The sequence below is a fragment of the Macaca mulatta genome, chromosome 9 (genome assembly GCF_049350105.2).
Source record: "Macaca mulatta isolate MMU2019108-1 chromosome 9, T2T-MMU8v2.0, whole genome shotgun sequence".
Classification (NCBI taxonomy): Eukaryota; Metazoa; Chordata; class Mammalia; order Primates; family Cercopithecidae; genus Macaca; species Macaca mulatta.
This window is the reverse complement of record NC_133414.1, coordinates 105,032,004-105,045,777: the sequence shown is the minus strand read 5'-3', so window position 1 is coordinate 105,045,777 and position 13,774 is coordinate 105,032,004.

Here is a 13,774-nt window from a genome sequence, read left to right as displayed (position 1 = left end):
CAAGACTCATTCTCAAAAAAAAAAAAAAAAAAAACATTAGCTGGTTGTGGTGGCACGTGCTTATAGTCCCAGCTACTCAGGAGGCTGAGGCATGAGAATCGCTTGAACTGAAGAGGCAGAGGTTGCAGTGAGTCAAGGTCGCGTCACTGCACTCCAGTCTGGCGACAGAGCGAGACTGCATCTCAAAACAAAACAAAACAAAACAAAAATTACCCATTCATTATCTCACAGTTCTGGGAGTCAGAAATCCAAGTACAGGCCGGGCGCGGTGGCTCACGCCTGTAATCCCAGCACTTTGGGAGGCCGAGACGGGCGGATCACGAGGTCAGGAGATCGAGACCATCCTGGCTAACACGGTGAAACCCCGTCTCTACTAAAAAATACAAAAAACTAGCCGGGCGAGGTGGCGGGCGCCTATAGTCCCAGCTACTCGGGAGGCTGAGGCAGGAGAATGGCGTGAACCCGGGAGGCGGAGCTTGCAGTGAGCTGAGATCCGGCCACCGCACTCCAGCCTGGGTGACAGAGCGAGACTCCGTCTCAAAAAAAAAAAAAAAAAAGAAATCCAAGTACAGCATCACTAGGGTCCCTGTTCAGCGTCATATAAGGCTGAAATCAAGGTGTCAGCTGAACTATGTGCCCAGCTAAAGCTTGGGATCCTCTTCCAGGATCATTCCAATTATTGGCAGAATTCACTTACTTGCTGTAGCATGACTAAGGTCTCCATTTTCCAACTAGCTGTCAACCAAGGACTGCTCTCAGCTCCTGAAGGCTACCGCCAAGTCCTTGCCATGTGGTCTTATGGATTCTCACACTCTCACCCTCAAATCTCTTCCTTCAAGAGGGGTCCACCCTTTCTGAGATACCTTTTGGCTGAAATGTATACTCATTCGTGCAGCAATGTTTGTTGAAGACCTACAGTGAGCAAGGTACTTTGTTCTAGGTGCTCAGGTACAGCAGTATCAAAAATAAAAATAAAACATCTCTGTCCTCAAGGTCCTTATATTTAGTGAAGAAGACTGATGGGAAACCAGAGAAATAAGTAAATTATACAGCGTAGTAGATGGTGAGAAAGTGGTTTGGAGAATAGCAAAGCAGGGAAGGGCAGCAGCCCAGGGAAGAAAGAGGCATTTATTTATTTATTTATTTATTTATTTATTTATTTATTTATTTATGAGTTTCGCTCTTTTCACCCAGGCTGGAGTGCAGTGGTGCGATCTCAGCTCACTGCAACCTCTGCCTCCTGGGTTCAAGCAATTCTCCTGCCTCAACCTCCCAAGTATCTAGAACAACAGGCGCCCGCCATCACGCCCAGCTAATTTTTTGTATTTTTAGTAGAGACGGGGTTTTACCATGTTGACCAGAATGGTCTCAAACTCCTGGGTTCAAGTGATCCTCCCGCCTCAGCCTCCCAAAGTGCTGGGATTACAGGTGTGAGCCACTGCGCCCAGCCCTCTTTCAAGTAATTTTGAAGTACCAGCACCTTCCCAACTCACAGTACCCCTGTCTCTTCCCTAGAAGCCCCGGAAGGCCCACTCCTACCACGCCCACAGGTAGACACCTGACCCCAGCTGGATCGATCACATTCTCTCTCCCAGGAATTTGAATTTGGCCAAAGAGACAGCTTACCAGTCTCAGCAAGAGGACGGAATGAAGGGTAGATCTATCCAGGAACCCCAGCCTAGCCAGGTCATGCCTTATGGTCCTGGAAGTGAGAAAACCATGAACTCTATGAATATGTCTGAGCCCATTCCATGGGCCAGATCTGGAGAATCAAGGACATCCTGATAGTATACATGGACTTGGTCTTCCAAGGCTCTAGGCTTGCTGAGGAGGCAGACATGATACCAGATCATTGGCACTGTCCTGGAGGGGCTATGCCAGTAACACTGGGAGGACTTGCAAGCACTTCCCCCTTGGATCCCAGTTCCTCATCTAGGAAACAATCAAAAGGACTCTTCTGGTTTTATTGCCTATAGCTTCTGAAGACAAAAGACACTTGATTAGAGTTGGGAGGATGGAAGGCAGATTTTAATTTCCCACCTGTTATGGACTGAATGTTTGTGTCCTCTCACAAAATTCATATGTTGAAACCCTAATCCCCAATGTGAGTATTTGGAGATAGGGCCAATGAGGAGGTGATAAAGGTTAAATGAGGTTAAAAGAATGGGACCCTAACTGGACAGGGCTGGTGTCCTTGTAAGAATGGGAAGAGACACCAGAGCTCTCTCTACACAATCAGAAGGTAGCCATCTGCACGCCTGTAAGGGAGCCCTCACCAGGAACTACATTGGCCAGCACCATGATCTTGGACTTCCAGCCTCCAGAACTATGAGAAAATAAAACTCTCTTGTATCAGCCACCCATTCTGTAGTACTATGTTATGGCAGTCCAAGCTGACTAAGGCCCACCTCGTCTTCAAAACTGGGCAAACAGCCAGGTGCAGTGGCTCACGCCTATAATCCCAACACTTTAGGAGGCCGAGGCAGGCAGATCACTAGAGGTCAGGAATTTGAGACCAGCCTGGCCAACATGGTGAAACCCTGTCTCTACTAAAAGTACAAAACTTAGCTGGGCATGGTGGCAGACACCTGTAATCCCAGCTACTTGGGAGGCTGAGGCAGGAAAATCTCTTGAACCCGGGAGGCAGAGGTTGCAGTGAGCCGAGATCACATCACTGCTCTCCAGCCTGGGCAACAAAGCAAGACTCCATTTCAAAAAAAAAAAAAATTGAACAGATGGGGCTCTTATACGGTGATATCTGCCCAGCGACACCTCCTGAAAGCACACAGACTGCTTCCAAAGACAGCGTCCACCAAGTTCTCAAGGGGTGTGAACAGGAAAGTTCCTCTGGAAGCCTGAAATCTGCTCTGTCCCCAGCCCGTGGCCACCCCACTACCAGGATCCAGGAGCTGATAAAACTCATGGTAGGTGCACTGGGTGGAACTCCATGCTCCTCTAGTAAATTCCTAAATCCCTGCTGCTTTACCAGTGGGCAAAAGAAGCCACACTCATGAATGGGCAGCCTTGAATGCATGAGGCACAGAATGGGGCTGTTGGGCCTAGAGCGCAGCCCCACCTGAGCTGTTCCTCCAGCTTTCCTGCCGCAGCGTGTGTCAGTGCCAGACGGGACCCTGTGGGGTGCTGGGAACTGGGTGACCCCAGGCCCCTCCCCAAACCAGGCTGCAATCATGCCCCACTTCCACAGGGGCTCTTCTCTTTTCTCTTCCTTCACCTGAGTTGACCCATTCCTTGCCTCCCTAAAGCTCATAAAATGCCATTTCATTACATGGTGTTTTCATTCATGCAAGAAGACCACCATATTCATTAAGATGGAAGACAGAGAGAATAAGTAGATCTTAGTTTTCCCTCCCTCTATTAATCATGAAAGCATGGCTCCTCAAAATCCAGTCTTGCCTTTTGTTCAATGTCCCAGCCTCCCTTTCCATTTAGAGTGCTCTCTTTTTCTTTTTTCTTTCTTTGTTTGTTTCTTTTTTTTTTTTCTTTTTTCTTTTTTTTTTTTTGAGACGGAGTCTCGCTCTGTCGCCCAGGCTGGAGTGCAGTGGCGCAATCTCGGCTCACTGCAAGCTCCGCCTCCCAGGTTCAAGTGATTCTCCTGCCTCAGCCTCCTGAGTAGTTGGGATCACAGGTGTGCACCATCACTCCTGGCTGATTTTTGTATTTTTAGTAGAAATGGGGTTTCACCATGTTGGTCAGGCTGGTCTCGAACTCCTGACTTCATGATTTGCCCGCCTCGACCTCCCAAAGTGCTGGGATTACAGCATGAGCCACTGCGCCCAGCCTAGAGTTCTCTCTTTCATAGGCCCACATCAAGCTCAGTGCCCTTTGGAGTTACCACCTGAAGAATCTTTGAAAAAACAAAACAACAAAAGTCTCTCTCCTCCCTTGGCTTCTGTGATCCCAGCTCCCCAGCCTCTCTCTTTCCTCTCTGGCCCATCCACCTCTGGCCCATTCCCCTTCTCCCTGCTGACGTCATCCACTCCCTCCAAGCCTACTCCACAGGCGGAGCTCTCCGCAGACGCAGACCTGCCTGTGACACTTCCACCCAGTGCCCCGTGGTTTTCCACTCCACAGGCCCAGACAGGACTCAGCATCCCTTCCCCAAACCAGCATCTGCTCCTGGTCTGCATCTCTCCTGGGGACCTTGCCTGTATCCAATCACCACAGCTCTCAAACCTGGGCTCCTGCTTCTCGATCTAGAGTTACTGCGAACCGAGGTAACATACATAAATATAAATCAACCAGCACAGCGCTCAGCCTTTGCCACACAAATGCTCATTCATCTCTCCTTTCCCCATTTCTGCAGCCCTGTTCTCCATCATGTGTTTCATTCTCTAGAGACCAATCTGATTTCTGGAGTCACCATTTGCCAAATACACCCTGCAATTTTCTGTTTCTAATAATCCAGCTGCAGAGGTAATAAGTGTCTTTTTTTTGTTTTTTAATCTTAAAACAAGTTGATATTGTATAAAATTATCTGGTTGTTTTGATTTATCTAAAATATTTAGACTAAGAGGATACCTGAATTTTAAAAATAATTATAATTTTTTTAAAAGCTTGTCTCAGGAAGTTTTTATAAAACAAAGTAGAAAGAACTCATTCCGGCCAGGCATTAGCCTGCCTTCTCACTCTGCTTTTGGAACGATTTGCAATTCAAATTGAGGATAAACTATTTTCACTTAGAAAAACACATTCCCTCTAGCAAAGAAACTCTTTTGAATAAATCTCTGCAAAACAGCCATATCTTTATGTTTCATATGTGCAACATTTAACAAGAAAATTCTATTAATCTTTTTCTTCTCTTACTCTTTCCCATCATCATAATGATTTTCCATAATGAAGGAAATTTAGAACTGCCCAGTCCACAATCACACACATACCTCCTTTGTCTTTTCAGATTTCTTCCCAACAAAACCCCACAGACAATGGAGATCAGCTTTAGTTTAAATTATTTTAGCTGATATCAGCTTCGGGCCAGATCCTTGGTATCAAAATGGAACGGAAAATTGAAATAAAACCCAGAACTATAGTTGAATTATCTTAATAATTGTCTAAATTTCTGTATCCCCTAAGAGAACTGCTTTCAGATCAATGCAGAAGAAAAAAAGCATATTGGTGTGTTGATAAATAAAAGGAGCAAATGGCCCTGGAGAGTCTGTTGTGTGGGCTCTGGAAATAGATTTTCTGACTTGAACCTCGACTGTGTCCCCTACTAGCTGAGGGACGCTGGGTGAGTTGCTGGTATCTCTGAGTTTTAGTTTTCTCATTTGGGGTTGTTGCGAAGATTAAATGAATTAATTCATGCAAAGTGGTAAGGACAGTTCCTGGTACGTACTAAGTGCTCAGTGAAAATAGGAATCCTAGGCCAGCACAGTGATTCACACCTGTGATTCCAGTACTTTGGGAGGCCGACGTGGGTGGATCACTTGAGGTTAGGAGTTTGAGACCAGCCTGGTCAACATGGTGAAACCCTGTCTCTACTACAAATACAAAAATTAGCCAGGCATGGTGGTATGTGCCTGTAGTCCCAACTAGTAGGGAGGCTGAGGTGGGAGAATTGCTTGAACCTGGGAGGTGGAAGTTGTAGTGAGCCGAGATCTCACCACTGCACTCCAGCCTGGGCGACAGAGTGAGACTCCGTCGGGAAGGGGTGGGGAGGGCAGAGGAATCATTATCTGTGCCAGTTTCGAATTCTATAAACCTAGCACATACAGTGCAGTGTAATCATTAGAACCTTTTACTCAGATGGCCTTGGTTCAAACCTTGGCTCTACCACTTACTAGCTGCGTGACTCTGGGCAAGTTATCCAACAGTGGCTCCATTAACACAAGGGATGTTAAACATTGTGTCTGCATCACAGATATTGTCACGTGTATGAAACGGTGTGAAATACTTGGCACTTATAATAAATGCTCAATGAATTTTGGCTGTTAGTTGTCCTTGCATGCTACAAAAATCAGGCTGATTAACTCAGAAGTGCTTCCCCAAATGCCTGGGGGTTTTCAAAAGGGTAGAGCTATAAGATTTTTCTACCTTAGTTGTTGATTAGGGGCCAAATAGCATTACAATACACCTCCTATTTGGGGCAGCGGTTGGGGCTACAAGCCGTCATAGGTGGGCAGCAGGGGCCCCTTAGACAAAAGAAGTCAGACATTCCCTCTCCTTCCACTGGCAGCCCAGTCATGGGCACCTGGCCTGCGCTCAGCCAAACAAAAGTTGCAAAAGTTGTCTTTTTGCAACTGACAAGAGACTATGCTTCTGAAAGTAGGGAGAAGGAAGGTTGGAGGTGATGGGTGGAGACAGGAAAGGTGGGTTGAAAGGGAAGACTGACAGCTGATCTCTAGAGTCTTGTCCACTCCCACCACTGCACCTCCACTTTTTCTCTCTCCTAAAATTCTTAATTACAAAATCAATACATTCTTTACAACCAGAAGAAACATCCATGAATGTATTCAGAAAATGTGAATGATCACCTTGCAGAGTATCCTCCTGAATTCTCCCCCAACTAGCCACGTCCCTCTGCAACTTATGCTCCCTGTGTGATGGCATGTCATAGCCATCCCTCAAGGTCAACGGATGTCTACTGTATGTACTCCACTATGGCACCATCATTTTCCATAACATAAATACACCACTCTTTTTCAAGCACTCCTCTTTGGATGGGCACCTTTTTTGATATCCATTACCATTTTAAATGCACACCCTCAGTGACCCAGCAACCTCGCTTTCAGGAACCAAACCCCAGAAATACAGCACTAGTGTATACATAAGGCTGCGCATGCAGGATACTTCGTACACGTTGCCTGGAATGTCAGGAACTGGAAATAACCTAAATGCCCAGCCATCTCCCCTTATCTGTGTTGTTCATGGCATTTTGTTTCAGGAGGGGGAAAATTTCAACCATTAAAAGTATTTTGTGAAAACCACAGCTCAAACCCAGGTGAGAGCTGGGACTTTTAGTTTCCTTCCAGCAATTACATTTTAGCTGTCTTTCCTCTGGGGAGTTATGGGGAGGCAGGAACCAAAAATACAACGTGTATGTCAAGTTCTGATTACCACAGCACAAGTGGATCATTGTTAAGTCCATTTTACCCACAGAGACAGCAAATTGGAATCCTCAGAGAGCCCAAGTTGAGGTTTTGTTTCCATCTGGAGAGTCTCAAACCTTAGTGTACATACAGTTCCCCTGGGGCTCTTGTTACACTGCAGATTGATTCATTAGGTCTGGGGTGGGGCCTGAGATGTTGCAGCTCCAATAAGCAAACAGGTGATACAGATGCTGCTGACCCATGGACCACACTTCGAGTTGTAAGGATCAGATCAATTCACATCTACTGTCTGAACTGAATCCCAGGACTATCCAAGTTTTGGCACTGAAAGTCCCCAGTCCCAAGAAACCCTTGAGTCCCAGGCAAACCAGGACAGTTGGTCACCCTAGGGGTTGTATTAGCTCAAGTTCAGATGACTCAGAGGCCTGAAAACATAAATGAATGAAATTGGCTAGTTGAAAACTTTGGCAAACAGAACTTAAACACCTGCTCACTCAGGCTCTACCCGAGAGTCTCCAACTTGCAACTTTGTCCTGGATGACCCTGTAGACTGCATCCAGCTGAGAAATTCTGTAACATGTTTTTTTCTGATGGTAACTCTAAGTATCTATGGATGACAGGTCACAATGACAATAGTAGAAATCAAGGACTACTCAGAAACAAGATGAAAGTGACTTAAAGAGAAGTCAGGGAAAGAGTCTATACAACCAGTGAAAAACTCATTATGGGCCAGGCACGGTGGCTCATGCCTGTAATCCCAGCACTTTGGGAGCCCAGGATGGGCGGATCACTTGAAGTCAGGAGTTCAAGACCAGCCTGGCTAACATGGCAAAACCCCATCTCTACTAAAAAATACAAAAATTAGCTAGGCATGGTGGCACATACTTCTAATCCCTGCTAATCGGGAGGCTAAGGCAGGGAGAATTACTTGAACCTGGGAGGCAGAGGTTGCAGTGAGCCAATATCGCGCCACTGCACTCCAGCCTGGACGACAGAGGGAGACTCCATCTCAAAAAAAAAAAAAAAAAGAAAAACTCACTATAGGCCAGGCACAGTGGCTCACGTTTATAATCCCAACACTTTGTGAGGCAAAGGCAGGAGGACTGCTTGAGCCCTGGAGTTTAAGACCAGCCTGGGCAACATAGTGACATTCTGTCTCTACCTCTTTTTTTTTTTTTTTTTTTTTTTTAATTAGTCAGGCCTGGTGGCACATACCTGTGGCCCTGAGCTGCTCAGGAGGCCAAGGTGAGAGGTTTGGTGGGGACCAGGAGATCGAGGCTGCAGTGAGCCTTGATCACGCCACTGTACTCCAGCCTAAGCGACAGAGCAAGACCCTGTCTCAAAACAAAAACAAAACAAACAAACAAAACAAAACTCACTATGACAGCCAGCCTCCAAGATAACTCCCAGTGATTCTCGCCCCCTGGCATTCATGCCCTGTGTGCTTCTCTCCTATACTGGATACAGCTAACCTGTGTAATCAATGGAATATTGTAGACATTAAGAAGTATGACTTCCAAGGCTAAGTCATAAAAAGCACTGAGGCCCTGATCTTGCTGTTTTGTTTGTTCTTTGATCACTTGCTCTGGGGAAAGCCAAGTGCCATGCCATGGGGATACCCCAGCAGCCCTGTGGAGAGAATCACATAGCAAGGTACTGAGACCTCCTGCTAACAGCCATATGAAGGAGCCATCTTGGAAACAGACCCTCCAGCCTCAGTCAAGACTTCAGATGACTGCAACCTGGCCCACATCTTAACTGCAACTTTATGCCAGACTCTGAAACAGACCCACTCAGCTAAGCCACTTTTGATCAAGCACTCTAAAAACTCTCCAAAGATCAAAGACCCAAGAAGTTGCAAACTGGCCACCAGCAGGGCCACAAACAAGTTTTATTTTGCCTGCACAGTTTTTAAAAAGGTAATTAGCCACCAACATCTAAAAAAACATGATATTCCCTTTATATATTCCTTACGTAAGCCTGGATTTCTAGCACTTCCTGAAACACTGAAAGAGTTTCAAACCGAGGTCTTCATTCCTACAGGTCAAGAGTAGGTCAGCACTGAGCAGCAACTGCCCACTTTAGAGGGAAGCTCACGTCAGCAGCACGCCCACCATATCCTACTGTCTCTCCACCTGGCTCACATTACTTGTTAACATTATCTGCCAGCCCTCCTAAGTCTGTGGTCCTTGACCCACAGATGAGAAGCCTTTACACCAATGGTACTCAAAGCACGGTCCCCGGACCAACAGCATCAGCATCACCTGGGAACTTGCTAGAAGTGCAAATTCTTGGATCAACCCAGAAACTCTGGAATGGGCAATCATCCTTGTTTAAGCCAGCTCTCCGGATGATTCTGATGCCCCCTAAAGTCTGAGAACCCCTGTTTCTCACAAGTAAGTGCTCTTGCCTTTTTTTTTTTTTTTTTTTTTTTGAGATGGATTTTTGCTCTTAATGCCCAGGCTGGAGTACAGTGGCGCAATCTCAGCTCACTGCAACCTCCGCCTTCCAGTTTCAAGCGAGTCTCCTGCCTCAGCCTCCCAAGTCGCTGGGATTGCAGGTGCTCATCACCACGCCCAGCTAATTTTTTTGTATTTTTAGTAGAGATGGGGTTTCACCATGTTGGTCAGGCTGGTCTCCAACTGCTGACCTCGTGATCCACCCACCTCAGCCTCCCAAAGTGCTGGGATTATAGGTGTGAGCTACCATGCCCGTTGTGCTCTTGCCTTTAAAACCCATTATCTACTGTTTAGTAGAAGGGACTCAAACGATCTGAAAGTCCATCTCTACCAATGTGAAGGCTTCAGCACCCACCCCCACCATAAATGCCAGTAATCTGTACCTTCTGCCAGGTTTTGTGTCAAATTCTCTGAGGCCACAAAATTCCAAGTTCTCACGACACCTCCCAGAGTCCGCACTCTCAGCAGTATCATGACAAATAAGAACTATTTGGTCTCAAATAGCCTGCTCACCTGCATTTTTTTCTCTGACACGTATATAAGTAAACAATACAGTTGATTTTTTTTTTTTTTTTTGTAAGCTGAGAGCAGGGTCGAGTACCTACAGTGTGCTGGGCACATTCTCTCTTGTAACCTAAAATTTCTTTCAACCTCAAGTTTCTCAACTGTAAACGGAGGGGCCAGATTATCTGTCCTCCTTTATGGCTCTAAAAGTCTGTGACTACCTGACATTAAATGAACTTTCAGTTTCGGAATACTGAATGCCCCCATCTATCATTAAGTCATTGTTATGTTGGACAATATGGCTGTACTTAATGAACCAGTCAATGAATTGATTTGGCTGTACTTAACAAATTTGTTTTGTCACATATCTATTATAAGCAAAGCACCTGGTCCTCTTTTCACAATACATTTAAGTGAACCCATTAGTGACTTCAGATAAAAATCTTGAAGCAGGGCAGCGCGGTGGCTCATGCCTATAATCCCAGCACTTTGGGAGGCCGAGGCCGGCGGATCACGAAGTCAAGAGATTGAGACCATCCTTACCAACATGGTGAAATCCCATCTCTACTAAAACTACAAAAATTAGCTGGGCGTGGTGGAGCATGCCTGTAATCCCAGCTACTGGGGAGGTTGAGGCAAGAGAATTGCTTGAACCTGGGAGGCGGAGGTTGCAATGAGCTGAGATCGTGTCACTGTACTCTAGCCTGGCAACAGAGTGAGACTCCGTCTCAAAACAAAAAACAAAACGAAAATCTTGAAGCATCTACCATCCTAAAGGCGTGAACAGGTTTCTAACTCCTCAACGTACTAAGGGAGGGCTCCGCAGCAGTGAGAAATCTTGCAGTGTGGGGCAGCTTCTGTGCTGAGGGTGCGTGGTTATGAATATTGCAAAATGATATGTCTCACCCAGAAAACCCACCATGTAGTCCCAGGCTGAGTCTTCATCCCTGTCCCAGGGTTCTAACTCGAGTTGACTCTACTTCAAAGGAAGGAAAGCTTGTTTGGCCAAATACCCGTGGAGCATCGGTTTCAGGAATGTGACATGCTGTTAAACCACAGCCGTGTATGCTTGCAGCCGCTGAGATTTTTCAAGGATGAAAGTTTCACTTTTCAAAGAAAAACATGGCACCATGTAAGTTGGAGAAACATAAGGTAAATGGTGTCAATTGGCCCCAAGAAGCTTTTTCTTCCCGAGAACACCTACTACGTGTACATTCCAGGGGAGGTTGTAGAGGTATGTGAAAATGGATTAAATGTATAAGATTAGAACAATGAGACACAGTTCCTGCCTTCCAGCATATTTCAGGAGGTGGAGATACCCTCCTAGGTTCATGCTCTGTCCCTCAGAACGGGTCTGAGCCTGTGTTGACTACAGCAGCCGTTTGACTGTCTGAAGGAGCCACTGCAACCTCCCTATACTTCCCTCGTTCCTCCCTAGATGCTTTTGTGCGGTGGCTCCCCCACATGGTTGCGGTCATCCGGACACTGACTAGTTTACCCGCGTTCTTTGTAAACTGCGCTCCCTGCTCCCTCATTTTCCAGGTAGAGTGAAAGCAGCATAAGTCACACGTGGGCAGTGTGGGGGCAATGCTGGAAACCTGGGCCACTAACCCCACAGACCACCAAGGGTTGGCGGCTGCTTCAGGATCTGTAAGACGCGCAGGTCAGCGCAGCCTGGGGTGACCCCTTCCAGAGGGGCCAGGCAGCCTTGACCAGGCCTGGTGCTAAGTACTTCCTAAGCCCTGGGTGGCCTGTAGCTTCTCACAGTTCGAGGTAAAAGCGGGCCCTGGGTCAGAGTCTTGGACACTGGAATTCGTGGACACTGGTGGGGAAAACCACTGGCCTCTGAGCCTGGCATAGAAGGGAGAAGCCCGCCCCCTTGTGGATCTCTGGAGAGTAACACGGTGCAAAAAGCACTGAAACCCTAACAGGGGACAGGGAGTCTCCGGGAGCAGCCACCTCCTCTCAGTGCTCCCATTTCACCAACCGCCTCTGGGGACCTGCAAGAGAACCGATCTGTGCTGTCACGGGAGTGGTAGCAGGGGACATAAAAGGAAGTTAGGAAGTTGAGACCCCTGGATTATGTGTCTGGCAACAACGAGTTAGAAAGAAATCGGGCAAGTGTTATTAGCTGTTTAAAAAAAGAAAGCAGAAAAAAAATGGCATCTGGAAGTCTTTCCTGGTTCTGCCACTCCCTGTGTGGCCCCAGGAAAACTACAGTCTCTCTCTGGGCCTCCAAGGACCTTGCTAGGTTAAAGGCTCCAATCCCTCTGAATGCTGAAGCCTCAGGCTTTCCCATCTCAGTCCTGACAGTGGTCTGTGGTTGGTGGCACCACATTCCTGATTGAAGAGAACATGGGAGGCAGCAAGGGCAAAGGGCATTGTGCAAGGGGAAGCAGAGGGCATCAACTTGGCCATCCACCCGCAGCCCTGGACAGCACAGCACCCCTATCACTACACCATGCTGCTAGGAGCCCAAAGGGTCATTTTCCAGAGTGAGTCCAAGAGGGGTCATGTCCCCTCCTTCCACAGTTTTGGCCAAATCTACATCATTTCTCCATCACGTGGACACCAGCCCAGAGGTGCCTGTGCCATAAAACATGCTTGACCCAGAGAGATGTAACCTAGGCCCATTGTCCAAGACAGCAGCCTTGCTCACACGCTTCCAGACTGCTTTTACTCTGCACAAAGCACATGATCAAAGATTGTGTTTTTAACATATTTTCAAGATGAATTCTTTGCTACTCTGTAACTGATCAGGATAATTGGGCTAAATCTAGCCCTGGGAAATGCAAACCAGAAGCACTTTCCTCGAAGCGCCCCAGATTAAAAAATGAATGATATGTTAAGATGGCTCAGATTTCCAACTGCACCACACTCACAGAGAAACAGAGCCACCGAGTCAGCGAAGATAGTGTTTTAAAGGCCAGCTGTCCTCCAAAAGAATGAAAAGTATTAAAACTCTTTTAGGTGGGGCACGGTGGCTCATGTCTGTAATCCCAGCACTTTGGGAGGCCGAGGTGGATGAATCACTTGAGGTCAGGAGTTCGAGACCAGCCTGGCCAATGTGGTGAAACCAAATCTCTACCCAAAATACAAAAATTAGCCGGGCATGGTGGCATGCACCTATAGTCCCAGCTACTCAGGTGGCTGAGGCACAAGAATCACTTGAACCCGTTAGGTGGAGATTGCAGTGAGCTGAGATTGTACCACTGCACTCCAGCCTGGGCTACAGGGCAAGATTGTTTAAAAAAAAAAAAAAAAAAAACCTGTAAAATGGCTTTGTGCCGGGCGCAGTGGCTCACAACTGTAATCCCAGCACTCTGGGAGGCCAATGTGGGCGGATCACCTGAGGTCAGTGGTTCAAGACCACCCTGGTCAACATGGTGGAACCCCCCCGTCTCTACCAAAATTACAAAAATTAGCTGGGCATGGTGGTGTGCACCTATAATCCCAGTTACTCAGGAGGCTGAGGCAAGTGAATCACTTGAACCCAGGAGGCGGAGGTTGCAGTGAGCCAAGATCATGCCACTACACTCCAGCCTGGGTGCAGAGTGAAACTCTGTCTCGAAAAATAAATAAATTAAATTGAATTTAAAAATGCCTTTGTATAAATTATCTGAAATAATTATGCCCTCAGTCTAGCATGCTCCTAGCTGGAAATGTATGGACAAATGTTAGGGGTAGAAGAGTCATCTATGCACGCTATAGTACACTAAAGCTTTGGCTGAAACTATATAGCCT